Here is an 8,432-nt window from a genome sequence, read left to right as displayed (position 1 = left end):
CATTTAAAGGTAAATGGACTGCATTTATATAGCACTTTACATCCACTTTACAACTTATGCCCCACATTCACCCATTTACTCACACATTCACACACCGACGGTGGAAGCAACCTTCCAAGGTGCCGACCTGCTCACTGGGAGCAGTTAGTGTCTTGCTCAAGGACACTTTGAAACGCTGCTGGGAGGAGCTGGAATCGAACCGGGAACCTTCTGATAATAATAATAATAATAATAACTTTATTTGTATAGCACTTTTCATACAGAGGTTGCAGTTCAAAGTGCTTCACAACAGTAAAAAATACAGGCATAAAAAGATAGACAGGTAGAATCACAGTGTTTCACATTAGGATCTAGCATCCCAATAGGCTCTCCGCTTACAGTTTTCAGTAACACAAATAGTAAAAATAGTTTAAAATGATTCAGTTTAAAAATAGTAAAATAAAAATAAAATAAAATAAAAAATTATAAAATAGAACGGACATAAAAAATACAGGCATGAGCGAGCATAGCAAGATATGGCAAATGACAACAATGCATAAAGTTTACAGACAATCCATGCTGATTGATCTGCCATAAGCAAGTGAAAGTTTACAGACAATCCATGCTGATTGATCTGCCATAAGCAAGTGAAAAGTTTACAGACAATCCATGCTGATTGATCTGCCATAAGCAAGTGAAGATTACAGTCTGTTCTAACAAACCAAACTGCCATGTATTAAAGTTTACAGACAATCCATGCTGATTGATCTGCCATAAGCATAAGATTACAGTCTGTTCTAACAAACCAAACTGCCATGTATTAAAGTTTACAGACAATCCATGCTGATTGATCTGTCATAAGCATAGTGTTTCACATTAGGATCTAGCATCCTAATAGGCTCTCTATTCAGTAATTAAAAAGTGCAATAACCAACGGACATAAAAAATACAGGCATGAGCGAGCATAGCAAATAATAAGAATAGTTTAAAATGATTCAGTTTAAAAATAGTCATCAGTAAGAGGTAAAAAGTGCAATAACCGACACATGAATTTGATAGGCAGTGTAAAAGAGTAGGCAGGGTAAGAATAAATACAAGTTGTGTCAGGATATCCCTGATGTTTCCTCTTGCCACTAGGTGGTAGCAGATATCTATCAGTGAAATGCCTGAGCAAAGAGATAGGTTTTAAGCTGTCTTTTAAATATGTCTAGCGAGTTGGCTTCCCTGATGTTTTGGGGTAGTTTGTTCCATAGTTTTGGGGCATAGTTGACCGGAAACAGATCATTTCTAGTTTCAAACAGCGCACCAGGGATCCAGTTCTTCTCTTGTAACACTTTATGTATTCAATACTAAAGATATATCATACTTTATGTATATTCAATACTAAAGATATATCATACTTTATGTATTCAATACTAAAGATATATCATACTTTATGTATTCAATACTAAAGATATATCATACTTTATGTATTCAACACTAAAGATATATCATACTTTATGTTTTCAATACTAAATATATATCATACTTTATGTATTCAATACTAAAGATATATCATACTTTATGTATTCAATACTAAAGATATATCATACTTTATGTATTCAACACTAAAGATATATCATACTTTATGTTTTCAATACTAAATATATATCATACTTTATGTATTCAATACTAAAGATATATCATACTTTATGTATTCAATACTAAAGATATATCATACTTTATGTATTCAATACTAAAGATATATCATACTTTATGTATTCAATACTAAAGATATATCATACTTTATGTATTCAACACTAAAGATATATCATACTTTATGTTTTCAATACTAAATATATATCATACTTTATGTATTCAATACTAAAGATATATCATACTTTATGTATTCAATACTAAATATATATCATACTTTATGTATTCAATACTAAAGATATATCATACTTTATGTATTCAATACTAAAGATATATCATACTTTATGTATTCAACACTAAATATATATCGTACTTTATTTGGACTTGAGTTGTATATAACAGACAGAAAGTACTTGAATTGTATATAATAGACAGAAAGTACTTGGGTTATATATAATAGAAAGTACTTGAGTTGTATATGATCGGCAATCTGCAGAGATAACTTGCAAAACTCCAGAGGATGCAGATTATTCATTCTCTAAAAATATTTTCTTAAAGAAATATTCACTATTATTATTATTATTATTATTATTATTATTATTATTATTATTATTATTATTATTATATTATTATTATATTATTATTATTATTATTATTATTATTATTATTATTATTATTATTATTATTATTATTATTATTATTATTATTATTATTATTATTATTATGGAATATCTAAGACTCATTTCAGATGTCTGTACCCCCTCTGTGATGTTGCTAACATGCCTAGGGATCGTGACAGGAAAATCACACATTCATTCCTACAGATCAACACGACAGTACTCGTGTTCAACTCCTGTGTTCCAACACGCATCGTGGATCTGACGATGGAACCGTCAGGCTGGAAAACGTTGCCCAGTAAAGGTCCATTGGAAATTCCACTTGGCCCCGGAGGGGCCGTAGCGCTCGGACGTGCCCCATGGAGTTCTGTCAAACAGTGAAACCCGTGGTCATGTGACATTCCTGGCGGGGGGTGTGAGCAAAACTATTTAAAAAAAAACATACCGTCTAATAATGGCATGGGTTTCCTCTCTCTCTGCTATCTCAGTGCCAGCGTGACAGCTAGAGATCACGCTCAGAAAAGATGAAGACAAGAAGAATGGTAGGGTTTACATTTTAGATTAGATTAGATTCAAATGTATTGTCATTATGCAGCACAAGTACAACAGAAATAAGTTTGGCATCCAACCAGAATGCAAATGTATAGCAGTAAAGTGCAACCGCAATATACAATGTACAGGGCCCAGTAGTTGAATGAATGAATGAAAACTTTATTTAACAGATTGCAGAATGGGTACAATACAGTACGGCTCAATACATACAATTGTTAAGGGGATGCAGACCAGAGAAAGACGTTTGTCTTGTTTCCATCAGGGTCCCCCATTTTCAATTCATATAGACATTTATGACATACACAACATACATGACATTTATGGCATAGGGACATATAGGTATTTAGTACTGATACATTTGTGACATAGGCGGTATTCAAATATACAGTACTGTTACCCCTAGATCCTGACAGAGTATATACATATGATGGGGAGGGGACTGTACATTAGGAGGGGGTGGGTGGGTGGGAGGGAAATATACATACGGCGGGGAGGGAATATATACATGCGGTGGGGAGGAGACTGTCTATTAGGAGGTGGTGGGGGTTTTGGGCATTTACGGTGGCCAGTTTTGAATTGCAGCCTCCCGTAGGTGCTCTTTAAGAGCGGTTTTGAATGTGGGCAGGGATTCACATTCCTTTACAGCTTTGGGTAGGGCGTTCCACATTGTTGTGGCATAATTGCGAAACGTGTTTAGTCCCTTGTTTGAGCCGAATCTGGGTTTCACATGATTTGTTGAGCTTCCTCTGGTGTAGTGGTTGTGGTATTCACTGACCTTTGGGAAGTATTTTGACATGTACATGGGCACCCCGGTCGTATAGTGTATCTTGTAGACCAGGCCCATTGCAAGTTGCTGTACTCTGTCGTCTACTCTAAGCCATCCTAGGTTGGCAAAGTGGGCAGGGGTGAGGTGGGTTCTGGGGTTCAGGTCAAGTAGTAGTCTGACCAGTTTGTTTTGTGATGTTTGTAATTTTGTTTTAAGCGCCTTTGAGGTGCTTTGGTACCATGAGGTGCACGCATAGTCATAGTACCCTTGAATGAGTGCTCCTGCCAGAGTCTTCAGGGTATTCTTGTTTACCAGAGAGGAGATCCGGTACAAGAATCTAGTTCGTTGGTTGACTTTTTTTATTACATTGGATGCCATTTTGTCACAGGAAAGATTTGCCTCTAGGATGGAACCCAGGTAGGTAATTTCGTCTTTCCTTGTGACAATATTGTCACCCACTGTAACTGAGAATCCGTCGGTCTTGCTGAGTTTGTTATTTTAACCGAAGAGACTCTGTTTTGCCCATGTGTTTCAAGTTTCAAGTTTCAAGTTTCAAGTTTCTTTAATAGTTGTCATACAGAAGTACAGAATACTTTTGTACAAAATGCTTCTTACTGTTGCGCTCCAGAGACTGTGCATGACAAGATAAGTATGAAATAAAAACATAGTAAAAATTAGAAGTAAAAAAAGAGGTCACAGTGTTCAGTTTAGACATAATATGTCTAAACTGAACACTGTGACCTCTTTTTTACTTCTAATTTTTACTATGTTTTTATATATGTACAATGTTCGTAGACGTAGTTACCATACAATATACAATACTGTGCAGTGTACTAATATACAATGCTATATAGTGCAAGGCATAAATGGACGAGGTGCAGTTTAGGTACAATTCACAGTAGGTGTACGAGTTGTAGTGCAAATCCTTTATCAATAAATATAAAGTGTAAGTGTGTTTGTGTGATCTAAAGTGTGGAGAGTGGGTGCTGCAGTGTGTTGTTTGTTTGAGTGAGTGTGTGCGTGTGGGTGTGTGTGCTGTGTGCATTTGATGGTTGTTGCATAGTGATTATTGTTCGTTTAGCGATTATTGTTCGTTTAGCAGCCTGATGGCCTGGGGATAGAAGCTCCTTCTGAGTCTTTCTGTGCTCGCCATAAGACTCCGGTATCGCTTGCCTGACGGCAGCAGTTCAAAGAGGCAGTTGTTCGGGTGGCTCGAGTCCTTAATAATTCTCTTAGCCTTCCCCTTGCACCGCTTGTTGTAAATGTTCTGGAGGGTGGGAAGCCCCCCTCTAATTGTGCGTTCGGCTGAACGTGTCACTCTTTGTAGTCTGCTACGGTCTTGTGCAGTGCTATTCCCAAACCAGGAGGTGATGTTGCCGGTCAGGATGCTCTCAGTTTGTTATCAGCGAGCCATATGCAGATTTTGCCTAGTTCCGTGCTGAGGGTTTTTTCAACCTGCAATTTGTTCTTGTCAGAGACCAGCAGGGCTGAGTCGTCCGCAAACAGGAACAAATTGCAGTCACAGTTCAAAACATTTAATCTCATTCAGATCCGATCAGCTTTTTAAATCCCATTTTTTTTTGTGATCTAGGATCAGACAACTCTGCCAGATTTTGTCCCGGTATTTCAAAGCAATTCAGGATAGGATCACCCTGAGTGATCACCCTGATCCAGATCCAGACTTTTCAAGATTACTAGATCCTGAATATCAGTGCTTTAATCCTACCAATCTCCATCTAGTGGATATGAACAATTATTGCAGAGACATCTATAATGTCTAATTATATTTTTAAATACATAAAGGACATACAATCATAATGGAATTGTAATAAAAAGAAAATACTCCCCACTAGGGTAACAACAAAAAAACATTAATTCAAATGCATCCGGATCATCCAGGCAGGGAAGTCAGTTTTTAGTTTGCTGAAGGTGACGACAGATGATGGACTTATTTTTTGTTGAAGATATTTTTTTTGTAATCTAAATTACATTTGTGATTGACAATCATTTTTGTGATACTTTTATGAGCATAAACATTTATGTCATCAACATTTGGTTGAAAAAAAATAGGCCACCACAAACGTGACCAAATTCTTTAAAATAAAATGTATTTCCCATGAAGGCAAATATTTTTTTTATTATTTCAGTTAACAAACGTTGCCATTTTATTTGAAACATATTTTTTTAATAAAATGTATTGTAGATTTTGCTCTGGTAATCCACTGGAAATCCACCCCTCTGGATCTCAAACTGATCCCAATCCTGTGTTGTCGGTTTGAACTACCCGTTTTGAAGATTTGATCCAGATTAAATCTTGGATTTAATTTTCTGATCGGATATCAAAGTGATCCTAATCCTGTTTTCTGGTTTTGAACTACCCAAAATCCAAACCGGATCAGATAGGGATTAAACGTTTTTAACTACTGGGCCCAGGTGATTAAACTGGGTACAAAATATACAAATTAGTACTACAGAGTGTAATGCTAATCAGATGTATGTACAGAGTTGTAGTATAATATGTACAGTCATACAGGTATAAATACAGTATGGTAGTAGTCACACTGGCCAGCAGCGTAACTAGTAAGAGTAGGATATGTACAGATATATATATATCAGATTTAATGAAGATGTATCCACTTTGTCTCAGGGACCCCTTAGAAGACTTGTTGTTGTTGTTAAAGGAACACTTTACACGTTTTTGCCATCTCATCCCAGAATCAGACAAGAAGATTGATATCAGTTTCATCTGTGTGTGTCCAGTAGGTAGCTCCAGAGAGAGTGGTCCAGGTGCATGCTAGCCTAGTTTAGCGCAAGGACTGGAAGCAGTAGGGAGCAGACACACACATTATACGGTATATCTTTTCAACCTTTATTTAAGCATCTGAGGTTTCCCTCATTTACAGAAACGACGATTGTACAAAATGTAAACAGTACATAATACAAACAATATTCACAGAAATGTAAACACCAGAGTAAAAAAAATAAAAAATGTTTCAAATAATTAAAAAAGATCAGCTAAAATCTACTGAAATCATACGTTTAAACATTCCAAGGGAAGGGAGAACCTCCAATTTCAGAGAGAGAGTTGAAGGACATTCCATGAGTTAGAGGCATCAAAGGAAAAGGCTGACTTCCCTAGATCAGAACAAACTTGAGGAACCCTAAGAACCATCCAGTCATTCTATCGAGTTGAATAGGTTCCAATATTCCAATCTAACAGTGAAGAGATATAAACAGGTTGGTTACCAATAAGGGCTTTAAAAATAAATAAATACCAGTGTTTGTTGCACCTTTCTGTAAGAGAAGGCCAACCCACCCTATCATACAGGACACAGTGGTGAGTATCATATCTGTCACCAGTAATAAACCTAAGAGCTGAGTGATATGCAGAATCCAGAGGTTTAAGAGTTGATGCCGCAGCATGCCTATAAATTACATCACCATAGTCCAAAACTGATATGAAATGGATATTGACCATCTCATCTGACTTGAAGAGATTTGAGTCCAGAAATAATAAACTTAATAAAAATAATAATAGTCCAATAAACTCAACTCAACAACTCACCTCATATACAGGTCACCCCCATACACACAGTTCTTACCACCTCCACTCACTAAAATAATACTGTCTCACAAACACGGATCCTTTCACCTGTCCCTCTTGTGTTTTAATGTCCTTTCAGCCATCTCTCTTGTGTTTTAATGTCCTTTCAACGGTCCCTCTTGTGTTTTAATGTCCTTTCAACGGTCCCTCTTGTGTTTTAATGTCCTTTCAGCTGTCTCTCTTGTGTTTTAATGTCCTTTCACCGGTCCCTCTTGTGTTTTAATGTCCTTTCAGATGTCCCTCTTGTGTTTTAATGTCCTTTCACCTGTCCCTCTTGTGTTTTAATGTCCTTTCAGCTGTCTCTCTTGTGTTTTAATGTCCTTTCACCGGTCCCTCTTGTGTTTTAATGTCCTTTCAGCGGTCCCTCTTGTGTTTTAATGTCCTTTCACCGGTCCCTCTTGTGTTTTAATGTCCTTTCACCTGTCCCTCTTGTGTTTTAATGTCCTTTCACCTGTCCCTCTTGTGTTTTAATGTCCTTTCACCTGTCCCTCTTGTGTTTTAATGTCCTTTCACCTGTCCCTCTTGTGTTTTAATGTCCTTTCAGATGTCCCTCTTGTGTTTTAATGTCCTTTCAGATGTCCCTCTTGTGTTTTAATGTCCTTTCAGATGTCCCTCTTGTGTTTTAATGTCCTTTCAGATGTCCCTCTTGTGTTTTAATGTCCTTTCAGCGGTCCCTCTTGTGTGTTAATGTCCTTTCACCGGTCCCTCTTGTGTGTTAATGTCCTTTCACCTGTCCCTCTTGTGTTTTAATGTCCTTTCAGATGTCCCTCTTGTGTTTTAATGTCCTTTCAGTTGTTTCTCTTGTGTTTTAATGTCCTTCCAGCTGTCCCTCTTGTGTTTTAATGTCCTTTCAGATGTCTCTCTTGTGTTTTAATGTCCTTTCACCGGTCCCTCTTGTGTGTTAATGTCCTTTCAACGGTCCCTCTTGTGTTTTAATGTCCTTTCAACTGTCCCCCTCGTGTTTTAATGTCCTTTCAACGGTCCCTCTTGTGTGTTAATGTCCTTTCAGCTGTCCCTCTTGTGTTTTAATGTCCTTTCACCGGTCCCTCTTGTGTTTTAATGTCCTTTCACCGGTCCCTCTTGTGTTTTAATGTCCTTTCACCGGTCTCTCTTGTGTTTTAATGTCCTTTCACCTGTCCCTCTTGTGTTTTAATGTCCTTTCAACTGTCCCCCTTGTGTTTTAATGTCCTTTCACCTGTCCCTCTTGTGTTTTAATGTCCTTTCACCTGTCCCTCTTGTGTTTTAATGTCCTTTCAACGGTCTCTCGTGTGTTTTAATG

The sequence above is a fragment of the Notolepis coatsorum genome (genome assembly GCF_963971535.1).
Source record: "Notolepis coatsorum genome assembly, chromosome: 9".
Classification (NCBI taxonomy): domain Eukaryota; kingdom Metazoa; phylum Chordata; class Actinopteri; order Aulopiformes; family Paralepididae; genus Notolepis; species Notolepis coatsorum.
The sequence above is the reverse complement of the archived record's forward strand: the minus strand, read 5'-3'. Positions refer to the sequence as shown.